At 41.8% G+C, this 13,032-nt stretch overlaps 1 protein-coding gene across 3 annotated transcripts in view; it reads right to left on the bottom strand.

The window, feature by feature from the left end:
- The window catches only part of LOC122793043 (sentrin-specific protease 2-like), a 1,342,091-nt gene that overhangs the window by 982,084 nt on the left and 346,975 nt on the right, over positions 1–13,032 (bottom strand). The window lies entirely within an intron of this gene.

Genomic DNA, 13,032 nt, shown 5'->3' with positions numbered 1-13,032 from the left:
AATTTGTATGCAGGGCTGGGAAAAATACAGCTTCATAAGCCACAGTATTGCTGTATTTTAAACTGCATTCTTTTAGTATGTAATAAGAGAGAATAGGACGTGTTGCAGTTACTACAAAAGGAATTCGTTAGCCTGACTCCTACAGGCAAGGACTGCAATGTTGCTAGGGCAGGTTTGAAATATCCAAGGTCAGAAACAAGACCCCTTGGAAGCAGGTGGATCATGTCTAGGAAGGTGTTCACTTGAAGTCTGAGGTGAAAATCACAAGGGATGAGGACAGTTGAAAAGTTTTCTATAGGACACAGTCATTGCAATATAATGAAAGTGCATGATCAGGTTTGATAAGAAACATGTATAAAAAATGTGGTTTGTCTCTGCTCAGAGAGACTGATTTAACAACTGCTATGAAGATTGCCTCCCAGTGCTATAAGAACAAAATTTCTGTTTGCACATCCTGAAGTGTTGTTCCTGACTAAAGGCATATATGGTACTCTTGGTACAGTGAAGCACTTAAAGGGGAAAAGGAGTCAGCATTAAAAGGGTTGCAGGATGTTAAGAAATTGTTGCAACAAGTAAAATAGGTTAAAAGGGCAGTACAAACCAGTAAAAAGGGATCCCTTTATCCTGTCTTAACAGGTTTGAAACAAACAGAGGACAGCTAAAAAGCAGAGACTTAAAGAGGATGATAATACTGCAGCAGCTACAGCACCCCACCCCCCATATGTACCGGTATGGATGGCCCCTGTACAAGATTCTGCTGTTTCTCAGACCTCTGCATTTTTGAACACGAGGTCAGCATGGCACTGTTACATCTGAACTTAGTTCTTTTATTCAACTCTCATCTCTAGAACAGGTATCTGCAGTTAATAAGGGTTTTTTTTATTTCTTCTTCCCATCATTCTCAATAAGCTTCTACCTTTCCAACAGGAGCACTAGTGTTTGACACTCCTGTGGCTCATCACAAACACTCACATGATAGGAAAGGACAAGAGGCTATTGCCTCTGCAGAGGATTTTTTGGCACCTTTAAAAAAATGGGGGGGGGGGGGGTAATGCTGATTTGCATACTATGTCTAAATGTTTTCCAACTAAAAGAAGGAAAAAAAAACATCCATAAAGAGACCCATGGCTCTCCCAGCTACCCCTCCAGTGGGAAATGCTGATTTAACTTTGTCAGATGATGCTATGATTTTTTATAGTGGGAAACTCATTAATATCTTGCAGCAATATCCTCGAACAGCAAGAGTAGTATTACCAAAGCCTCCTGACTGATTGGGTGCATGTGAAAATTTTTCAGAGGAAAAACTGCCTGAGCCTGAGGCGGAAGGGGCTTTTTCAGGTCTTGCTCCCCACTTTGACTGCAGTTTGCTATGCAGGACTACCAAACATGGATCCATTTGTCTCACTGCAATACGACCTGTCGTGTGAGGACCCCAGATGAATTATCACAGCCAACAGAGGAGAGTGAGGTGTGACAGATAAATTATCTGCCCAGTGAGAAGGTCAACTTCAGTAGCAATCCATAATGAATCCAGTGACAAGTACTTTTGCTTTGTTACTGCTGCTGCTCCCTTATAAAAACTGGTCAAGAGAAAAGAGTTTCTTGCTGGTCCTTTGGCAATATGCCAAAAATCTAAACAAAACAAACTGCTGGATTTGTTTGCACATACCTCACCATTCTAAGGCAAGGATTCCTAGGATTCCCATCCCTGCATCACAGGTCTCATTCGAAAAGGACCTTAATGACATCAGCTTAACCTGGTATAATGCAACTATTTTTTCAAAGGTTGTGTCTCTTCAATTTGCAACCACACATCATGCAGACATATGTTATGCCAGAAATGGGACTATACCAGTAGGAAAAATTTAGACTCTTTGCACTAAGCTACAACTGGGGGTGTGGGCATAATAAGTGACCGTTACTACATCTGTGGTGATCGTGCCTACCCCCTGGTTGCCTACAGACTGGTCTGGATGCTGCATTGTAGGCTATATTACTCCTGCTATTCAACATTTCAAAACATCCAACAGCAGACAGACTGAGAAATAAGTGAGCAATACAATGGACAGAGCACGTATTTTCAATTTTTAATCCTAGGTATGGAGTGCAAAGGATAATGCTTGAAATCCCCATGCTTGCCCAAATTCTACAGGAGGTGGCCAACGAAACATCACATCAGGATGGCAAATCGAGAAATGACTGAAATGTGAACTGTGGTGTTACAAAATCAAATGATACTTGATATAATGCTTGCTACAAAAGGGTGGGTCATGTGCCCTCACAGGGAGTCGTTCCTGTGCATATATTAGTGACTATCATGATCAACAGGAAGAAATGGCAAACTTCATGGAACAAAGGGCCAAAGAGTTGGACAGCACATCCAAACAGTGGACACTTTTTGGATGGTTGGGCAGTATTTTTGGTAACCTGGAAACTAGCATAATCCAGGGTATTGTCATTGTACTTTTTATTACATTTGTAATCATTTTGGCATTTTCTATTCTAAAGGCTGTGATTACAAGATTTTTAACCTCACCTGCACATGAAATGCCACTGCATGCACAAATCAGTGACAGTTCTGTTTTGACAGAAATTAATGATAAATATTAGGATGCAAAAGTGTATTTTATCAAGTTAAGAAAAATAAAAATATAATTATATGTACGGTATGACACTGATAGTGTCAGAGGGAGGAACCTGTTGTGAGACAAGACCAGCTTATTAAAATGTATACTAATTTTGGTTTATTAATGATGCTATAATAGGATTGTTAAAAAGCAAATATAATTTGTATGCAGGGCTGGGAAAAATACAGCTTCATAAGCCACAATATTGAGGTCTTTTAAACTGCATTATTTTAGTATGTAATAAGAGAGAATAGTATGTGTTGCAGTTACTAAAAAAGGAATTTGTTAGCCTGACTCCTCCAGGCTAGGAGCGCATTGTTGCTAAGGCAGGTTTGAAACATCCAAGGTCAGAAACACAACCCCTTGGAAGCAAGTGGATTATGTATAGGAAGGTGCTCACGTGAAGTCTGGGGTGAAAATCTCAAGGGATGAGGACATTTGCAAAGTTTTGTATAGGACACAGTCACTGTAATGTAATGAAAGTGCATGACCAGGTTTGATAAGAAAAATGTATAAAAAAGTGGTTTGTCTTTGTTCAGAGAGACTATTTTGACATCTGCTATGAAGACTGTCACCCAGCACTGTAAGAATAACATTTTTATTTGCACATCCTGAAGTGTTGTTCCTGACTAAAGGCATATAAGGTAAATTCTTAATGTTATTTATTTATGACTATAACAGAAGGTAGACCTTTGTTAGGTAACAATTTTCATCTGCCAATACCTCTGCTGTTCATGATCTTCGATGCTTTAATTGTTTCAGAGTGGGTTATATATTTGGTAAAATGTACTTGTTTTGCTTTTTACATGGGGCAAACTTCGACAATTTAAGTCACGTATATTTGAACATTTAAGTGATGTTAGAACTAAGAGAATGTCTAATGCGTTATATAAACATGTTTTACAGCATCCCACAGCAATATTTAGATTTACTGCCATTGACCACATTTGTATCAGTAGACCCCAGTAAGTTAGGTTGGCATAATTTGTTAAACAAAAAAGAACAGACATAGAGCATTAAACTAGGGGCATTATTTTCCTCTGGTTAAAATGATACATTTTGATTGGGGATGGTATACTGGAGGTGCATCTGATCTGTTCTTTATATTGTTCGCAGGGATAAGGTGTTTTTTATCGTTTGTGGGCACTGAAGAAGGCTTCAGACGAAACCATTATGCATGTTGGTTAGCTTGGTATATTATTAAAGTTATCATTTTCATCCACCGTTGGTTGTACTGGCCGTTTTTTGTTTTTGATACATGGTATTTTGGCCTTGCACCCTTGCTGTACTTTCGTACAATTGTGGACTCTGCTTCTACATGGATTCATGTACGGTGCTGGCTGGGTGGTTTTACCTCTGATATATCTGGCTTAACGGCGACTTTTTTTGGCTTTAGTTTCTGATTTTAGGATGGATACAGTTCCTAACCATGATCTGCAATCCTTGCTTTCCAGTTTGGTTTCAGATAAGGATGATCTTCATTTGTTTGAAAACTTTGGGAAGGCTACATTGGATAATTCAGGTATTGCTCCTATTTCAACACTGACTTGCGTCATGGCTTTTGAGTGTCTAACAGCCACAGTTAAAAAAATCGCAGGCATGTGTTTGTCCTTTAAAGCTTTTAAAAGCATATGATTTGAAAGGTTTTTGCCAGCGTGGTTTACGGGTTTACATGCAACCTATGGTGCATGAGTTGGACAACTGATTAGTACAAAAATGGGCCAAGGCTTAGCAGGCTGCCTCCATGATGTTTGTGTGAATACTTGCAGCATTTTATGAGAGACAAGTTTCGAAAATGTTAACTAAAGTTAAGCATGAGGTTGAACAGGTTAAATCATTTAATGAACATGCGGATTACGCCAAACAGGACTGTTTTCTTCTGTTTTGACTTCTTATGAATGTGAGCTACAAACTCATAACATCAAAAAATTTAAGAGCGATTCTGCTGATTATTTAGGGGACAAGGTTTTTGCCATTTGTAAATCGGTCAGATTTACTAAGGTCCAAAGTACACTATCCTGTAAGCAAGGATCGAAACAAAGAGATCTACAGGTCGATAATTTACAGGGGGCACGGAGTCCTCAGCAGAAGAATTGTCCTCTGCCTTTGATACTGATATTGAAGTGGTTTGTGAGTCGCCATTGGCTAAAAAGAGAAGCCCTTTATCGGTACTAGAAGAGCTGGGCGTAAACATTCAAAAAGATGGCAGCACACTGGATGCACAGATCCAGCTTATGGTGCCGAAATAAATTTTACATCTATGATTCACAATGGTTTATCAATTTCACAGTCTGTGTCTGAATCAGAGGTGCTTAACAAGGGACTAGGGCTTGTTCCAACATATTCGGTGACTGAAGAATCATTTGTTAATGATGTTTTGTACAAAATTGCATCTGTTGCTGTATTTTGATAATAATGATGCTCAAGGTGAATCACAGTTTACATTCAGACTTTCTTTTTTCCCCACCTATGAATAAACATGTTTTTGTGTTTCAACAGCAAATATTAAGAAATTTACACTTCAATTTTTCTTATAAATGGATCCAAAAAGAAATTTTACTGTTGAACAATATGATGCATTAAGGTCTTTAATGCATAATCGCAATGTGGTCATTACTAATGCAGATAAGGGGAAAGCAGTGGTAATTTGGGATCGTAACTTATATATACAGGTAGCTCTTAATCAGCTAACAGATCCACAATTTTACCAAAAGATGGTTTTGGATCTCACTTTGCATTTTAAAAAAGAAATTTATGCATTTTTGGCTTTGGCCTTTAAAGAAGGCATCACTACCACAACTACGTTGTATCATTACAGTTCCTGATCCTACCCTATAATATTTTTATATGTTACCTAAATTCACAACAAGTAGACCTATTGTTTCAGGTCATGGCTCACTAACTGAGCCCCTTTCTGCTTACCAAATATTTGAAACCTTTACTTGTGTTTGATCTAGGATTCATGATACCACACAATTACTTAATATCTTGATGGATATACAACTTAAAAAGTACAGTTGTGTACCTACCATAAATGTAGATGTTAGAGTGTAATCACTGTTGCAGTCATTACACTTGGGTTATCCTGCTGGCAGGCTACCTGCAGTCAGCCTGAATTCCAAAGTCCTGGTCCGGCATTGGTTGCTGTCGCCTCTTCCCTGACGTCAGTGCGCCAGGGGTATAAAAGATGCAGCCGATGCCATTTTCTTCAGTTTTTCTTGCCCCAGATGTCAGGTGTCCCCAAAAGGGTAGGCTAAAAAAACTGCTTATAAAAGCATGCACTAAAATAAACAATCCCTTCATCTACAAGCAAATACACCACATAGGTTGCATAGGATAGAGAAGTACACAAGTCCCAGCAAAGAAAGGGGGATGGTGGGTGGGTAACCTGGACTGCAACAGTGAATACACTCGAACATCTACATTTATGGTAGGTACACAACTGTACTATGTTCATCGTGTTTCACTGTTGCAGTCATTATACTTAGGTTGAATCCCTAAGCTGAGGTTGGGCGGCTGGGTCTAAATAGAATTAGGAGTGGCTATAAGGCCTTGCAGAACTGCAGTGGCAAAGCCTGCTCTGGATTTGGAGTAAAGAGGTAAGTGGTAGTGCTTCGTAAAAGTGTGCACTGAAGTCCAAGTTGCAGCCTCCAAAATATCCTTGGTTGGTACTCCTCTGAAGAAGGCTGCTGAGGTGGCTGCTGCCCTGGTAGAATGTGGTCTAAAGCCCTTAGGCACTGACTTGCCATGTTGTGAATAGCAGAAACGAATGCAGTGTCAATTCCATTTGGAAATAGTCTGCTTTGAGATAGCCTTTCCTTATGATCCTGCAGCATATGCCACTAGAAGTTGCTCAGTCTTTCTGAAAGCTTTAGTTTTGTTCAAGTAGAAGCGTAGCTGTCTGTGTATGTCCAAAGAATGCAGAAGTCTCTCCCCTTTATTCTGTGGGTTTGGGAAAAAAGTAGGCAAATGAATGGTTTGGTTAAGAGCCACACTAGACACTACCTTAGGCATAAATGTTGGGTTTGTCCTTAGAGAAACCCTGTCCGGATGGAAGATAATACAAGGTTCCACAGCCATTAATGCCTGTAACTTTGAGACTCTTCTTGCTGAAGTTATTGCTAGGAGCAGAGCTGTTTTTCATGATAAGAATTTTATCTCAGCTGTATTGGCTGTCTCGAAAGGAGGCTGGGTGAGTTTTTCCAAGACAAAATAGAGATCCCATGCAGGTATTGGTGCTCTCCTTGGAGGTCTTATGTTTTTGGCCCCCCTGAGGAACTGCCTCAGCAATGGATGTGAAAAAATAGGTGGGTCTGTATTGTAATGAGCTGAAATGGCAGCGGCATGGATCTTAATTGATGAGAAGGATAGGCCTTTGTCCAGCATCTCAGTTAGATATTGTAAAATCTGATGAATATTTGGAACAAGCATGTCAATTCCTTGTGCCTGATTCCAAGCACAGAATCTCTTCCATTTTTCTGCATAAGATTTCCTGATGCTGGGCCTCCTGGCCTCCAAAATAACATCCATAACCGCTTTAGAGAGTGGTGTATTCTGAACAGTTAGACTATCCGCCAGGCAGCTAGATTTAGGGTTCTGAGTTGGCTGTGCAGGATCTGATTGTTTTGTTGGGTCAGTAAATGAGGAATTTGAGGCAATGTCCAGGCTGGGCCTCGGGACAAGCTTCTTAGGATTGGGTACCAGTGTTGGCGTGGCCAATCTGGGGCAATTAGTATCATTTGTGGCTTCTCTTGTCTGACCTTTAGGAGCACCTTGGGGAGGAGAGGCAGTGGAGGAAAGGCATATACTGTAAGGTTGTTCCAGCTGAATGATAAGGCATCCACTTTCCATGCTTGTTTGTGATAAATCCTTGTGCAGAATCTCTGAAGTTGACAGTTGTGAGGGGAGGCAAAAAGATCTATGTCTGAGCATCCCCATTTCCTTGTTATCATGCTGAAGATTTTTGGAGCTAGTTTCCACTCATGAGGATCTATGAGGTTTCTGCTTAGTTCGTCTACCAGAGCATTTGTTTTTCCTGGCAGAATTGTGCTTGTAGGTGTACTTGGTAGGTCAATGTGGTGTTCCACAAAATCATGGCTTGTCTGCAGAGGAGGTAGGAATGTGTGCCCCCCTGCTTGTTTATGTACCACATAACTGTGGTGTTGTCCGTCTTTATCAGCAGCTGTCCTGGATGAAGTAGGTCTTTGAAGGCTGTCAGGGCACTCTGTACAGCTAGCATCTCTTTTTGATTGATGTGAAGACGCCTTTGGCTTGGGGGCTATGTGCCCTGAATACATTGTCCTGCCATGTGGGCCCCCACAGGCATAGTCTGATGCATCTGTTGTTAGTGTTTGGGCAGCAAGGGGTAGAATGAATGGCAGTCCCTTGTTTTGGTGGCAGGCCTCTGCCCACCAAAGGAACTCTAACCGAAGGCAAGGTATGATGGGAATCATTGCTTCTAAATCCTAAGAATGTTGACACCACAGGCTTTTTAGATACCATTGTAGTTTCCTCATATGCAGTCTTGCATATGGAATTAGAAGAATGCAGGAGGTCATGAACCCCAAGGCTTGCAGTATTTGCCTTGCAGATAGCAGGGTTTTTGTGGCAACTAGTTTGAAGTAGGTTGTGAATTGAATTTGTTTCTCTGGCATGAGGAAAGCCATCTGGGAAGTGGTATTCAAGCTTGCTCCCAAGAATATAATTTGTTGACAGGGTACCAGGTGTGATTTCCTTTTGTTTATGGTGTACCCCAGACATGTTAGCACCCTTTGTACAAAAGCCAGATGATTCAAAAGTATGTCCTGGCTTTCTGCCTGAAATAGACAATTGTCCAGGTATGGGTATATTTGAATATTTCTTTGCCTGCAAAATGCAATGACTGCAGCTAGGCACTTTGTGAATACCCTGGGCACAGTAGATAAGCCAAAGGGAAGTGCAGAGAACTGATGGTGCATGTAGCCTGCTTTGAAACGTAGGTATCTTCTGCAAGATTTCCTGATTGGGATGTGCAGGTAAGCTTCCTTTAAACAGAGGGTTGCCAACCAGGCATCTTTGCCTAGCATAGGAAGCAACTGGTGAAGAGTTAGCATCTTGAATTTTGGAATCACCAAAACATGTTTAAAGTAGACAGGTCCAGGATAGGCACTATGAATTGTCTTTTCTGGGCACCAGGAAAAGTCTTGAGTAGAAACCTTGGCCCTTTTCCTCTTCTGGTACAGTTTGAATAGCCTTTATGCTGAAGAGAGAGAATACTTGCTTTTGAGCCTCTGCCCACTGATTTGGGGGTAGATCTGGCCAACCGTTTGGGGTTGGTAATGTGTGGAAGTGAAATCTGTATCCTTGGGAAACTATATTTAAAACCCATTTGTCCTGGGTAATGAGTTCCCAGCTTTTTGTCTGTAGAGCAATTTTCCCCCCAAGGGGGCAGTTAGTTGATAAGTGCTAGGAAGTTTTAAAGTTAAGTCAATGAGACAGTTTACCATAGGGGGGAGTTTTACTACTCCCAGATTTGGAAGTGAGGGCCCCCCACTGCTTAGTCCTGTGCGTACCCTGGGACTGAAGCCTGGGTGTTCTGCTGGATCTGGGTTTGGACGGAGAAGGCCTGGAAGAGGCAGGAAAGGACCAATTCTTAGAGGGCCAATGTCTACTAAATCTTGGAGGTTGTACTTGTAAGAAATCTTTAACAGTTTGCATAGATTTAGCTTTTTCCTCCATCTTTTTAAGAACTTCTTTTGCCTTGTTGCCAAACAGGCAGTCCTGATTTAAGGGAGCATCCAGTAATTTAGCTTTAACATGATCTGGCAAGGATTGCTCTTTAAGCCAAGCATGCCTTCCAAGTACAGACGCAGTGACAGCAGCCTTGCAAGATGCTTCTAGTGAATCAAAACCACATTGCAAAGTATGTTTTCCAACCTGTTCAGCAGAATGCATTAAATCCTGTAAATCCTTATTTTCAGCACAATCAGGAATCAATATCATTTTCTGTTTAAGCAATCCAATAATATGTTGCTGACACTAACATATGAAACTGGCAGTTTAAGGCCCTAATAGCCAAGGTTGCAGAAGTGTATACCTTCTTACCTCATCTATCCAGCGCCCTGGAATCTCTATCAGAGGGGGTAGTATTTTTGGCAGTAGTAGCCTTAATGCCCTTGGGTCCCTGTGAAATGGTCTCAGGATCTGCAGTAGGATTTTTAAAAAGGAACTTGTGAGAGTCAGAAACCCTGTAGTATCTATCAGGTTTTCTGAGAGCAGGAGGTAGAGAGTCAGGGACCAAGCTAGATTCCGAAAAGGCATCATCAAGAATGTCTAGTACAGGACGGATAGCTAAAGGCCTGTGCTGGGGCAGGAGTAAGAAATTCCTAAGCCTCTTTTTAGAGTCAGAGAAATCCTGACTTTCCCAATGAAAATGCTCCCTAAGAGTATGCAAGGTTTCACCAAAAGAGAAATCCTCTGGGGGGGGGGGGGGGGGAGTAGTGGGAATAGAGTCCTCTGTATCAGAATCCTCATAGGTAGATAAGGGTAAATCCTGGTCATCAGAGGAAACAGAAATTCCAGATTTCTGGTCAGACGTATCATAAGCAAACTCAGTCCTAGGTCTCTTAGAGGGGGAAGTAATAAGGTCTTCAGCCATTTTTATCATTTGTTTTTTAGGCATACAGGCCTGACCATGTGGTCTGGGCATCTGTTTTCTAGGCATGGTTCGAGTTTTAGGCCTTGAAGAAGATGGCGGTTTAATATGCAAGTCAGTAGGCCTGAATACACCCTCAGAAGCCACTGCCTGCACAGCGGCGCAGGACCCATCCAAGGTAGAGACATCTACAGGTTCCACAGTTGAAGTATCTCACGGTATACCGGACTCCGAATGGGTCTCAGGAGATGCCTGCGAATCTGAAGTAGTGGGTATCAGGGCCTGCAAAAGCACCTCACTGAGTACTGGCGAACTGGCGACTGTCTTAGGAAAAGTGTCGTTGGCAGCTTTGGACCTAGGCGGCCTGTCTCTGTCATTATCTTTGTGTTTTTTCGGATTGTCGGTAGTTGGATTGCTTACCGAAGACATATCTAGGTAATTGAACAGAGCACCAAAATATTTAGAAGCAAAAATATACTGATGACGGATAGTTTGTTGTTTTAATAAGACACAAAACCGACAGCGAGGTACATCGTGGTCAGGGCCTAGGCAAAGAATACAGTACCAATTAAAATCTTTGCGGTATTTGCTTTCCAAAAGAAATGCAATCATTTACTTTTACCGACATTGGTTTAGAGCAAGAAAAAGTTTCCCAATCGCGTACTTAGCTTTCAGTTGAAGACTTCGGTTCTGAAACTCGAAAATGAAAATTTCAGGAGTCGGCCGACCAGCACTTGCTAACTTGCTTCTACTTCGGGCACTGCATGGCAAGAAAGACTGATGTAATGGCGTCGGCTGCATGTTTTATACACCTGACTACCTGACATCACGGAAGAAGAGACTGCAACCGACGCAGGACCCAAGACTGTTAATCAGGCCGACTGAGGGCTACTGCAAGTAGATAACACAAATGTGATGACTGCAACAGTAAAACATGAAGAACATCCTTTAAGTCCCTCTCTGGTGTGTACCTAACCAGACAGATCCCGATCAGATTACTGAACATCTGGAACTTCAAAATTCATATGGCCAAGACCATATGATCGAATTTTCAGAAGTTTGAACGTTTTCAATGGAGATTGCCATACAGCATGGATCGGGAAATTTACCCTTTTCCTCACTATATTACGATCTTGGAGATGGTATATATAATTAGCTGTGGGTGTGGAGTGCAGGGGGGTTTGCCCCCTGCAAAAACATTAAAAGAAAGTATTTTGTTACTTATTTTTTAAATGTTCGCACTTCTGAAAATATGACCATATGGTCTCAGCTACATGAATTTAGAATTTTTGGATGTTTGGTAATCTGATAGGGATCTGACCAGACATATGCATCAACTAGAACGCCCACAAAGGTTCTTTACAAAAATGATACAGGGAGTAAATACAATATCCTACACAGATCGCCTCAAAGCCCTGTCTTTTTACTTGGTATCAAACAGACTTCTGAGAGATGATCTTTGCCTGGCATACAAGGCATTCCTGGACCCAGTTTTGATGAATCTTTTGCATATCTGAAAAACAAACAGCATCAGAAAGTACAGTTGTGTACACTTACCATAAATGTAGATGTTAGAGTGTATTCACTGTTGCAGTCATCACACTTGGGTTATCCTGCCAGGAGTAGCCCTCAGTCTGCCGAAATACCAAAGGCTTAGTATTTCTGCATCGGTTGCTGTCGCTCCAGGACTGACATCAGGTCGTCAGTGGTATAAAATCAGGCAGCCGACACCATTACATCAGTTTTTCTTGCCCCAGATGTCAGGAGCCCCCAATAGGGAGCTAGGTTATGGTGGAAGAACACCACCAGTAGAAAATAAATACCAAAAATCCCTTTAATGAGTGATCAAGAGAGAGAGTGAGATATACAAGGGGGGGTGGAGGGGGGGAAATCAGGACTGCAACAGTGAATGCATTTGAACATCTACATTTATGGTAAGTGTACACAAAGTACAGTTGTGTGCACTTACCATAAATGTAGATGTTTGAGTGGATTCACTGTTGCAGTCATCACACTTGGGTTATCTGCCTGTAGGTAGCCCTCAGTCGGCCTGAATACCAGAGACTTAGTATGTCTGCGTCGGTTGCTGTCGCTCCAGGACTGACATTAGGTCGTCAGAGGAATAAAAACAGGCAGCCGACGCCATTACATCAGTTTTTCTTGCCCCAAATGTGAGGAGCCCCCAAATAGGGAGCTAAGTTATGGTCGTGAAAAACACCACTAGTAAAAAGTAAATACCTATACCCATACATAGAGAGGAGAGAGACAAGGGGGCTGGAGGGAGGGAAATCAAGACTGCAACAGTGAATACACTCGAACATCTACATTTATGATAAGTGTACACAACTGTACTATGTTCTTCATGTTTCACTGTTGCAGTCATCACACTTGGGTAGATTCCCAAAGCTGAAGAAGGGTGGAGGCAGTCAAGAAAAGTTGGGGCTGGCTAGTATGCCTTGCAGGACTGCTGTTGCAAAACCCGCCCTGGATTTGGAAAAGATAGGCAGGTGGTAATGCTTGGTGAAGATGTGTACAGAATTCCAGGTAACAGCTTCCAGGATGTTCCTGGTAGGGACTCCCCTGTGGAATGCTGTAGAGGCTTGAAGTTGCCCTAGTGGAATGTGTTCTGACCCCCTGAGGGGTTGGTTTCCCATGGTGCTTGTAGCAAAAATGGATGCAGTGTGCTATCCATTTGGATATTGTTTGCTTTGAAATGGCCTTGCCCTCTGCCCCTGGTACAAAGCTGACTAATAACTGGTTAGATTTCCTGAA

The sequence above is a fragment of the Protopterus annectens genome, chromosome 2.part0 (genome assembly GCF_019279795.1).
Source record: "Protopterus annectens isolate FY-2018-M chromosome 2.part0, PAN1.0, whole genome shotgun sequence".
Classification (NCBI taxonomy): domain Eukaryota; kingdom Metazoa; phylum Chordata; order Ceratodontiformes; family Protopteridae; genus Protopterus; species Protopterus annectens.
Note: the sequence above shows the minus strand (reverse complement) of the source record. Positions and strands in the feature narration are given on the sequence as shown.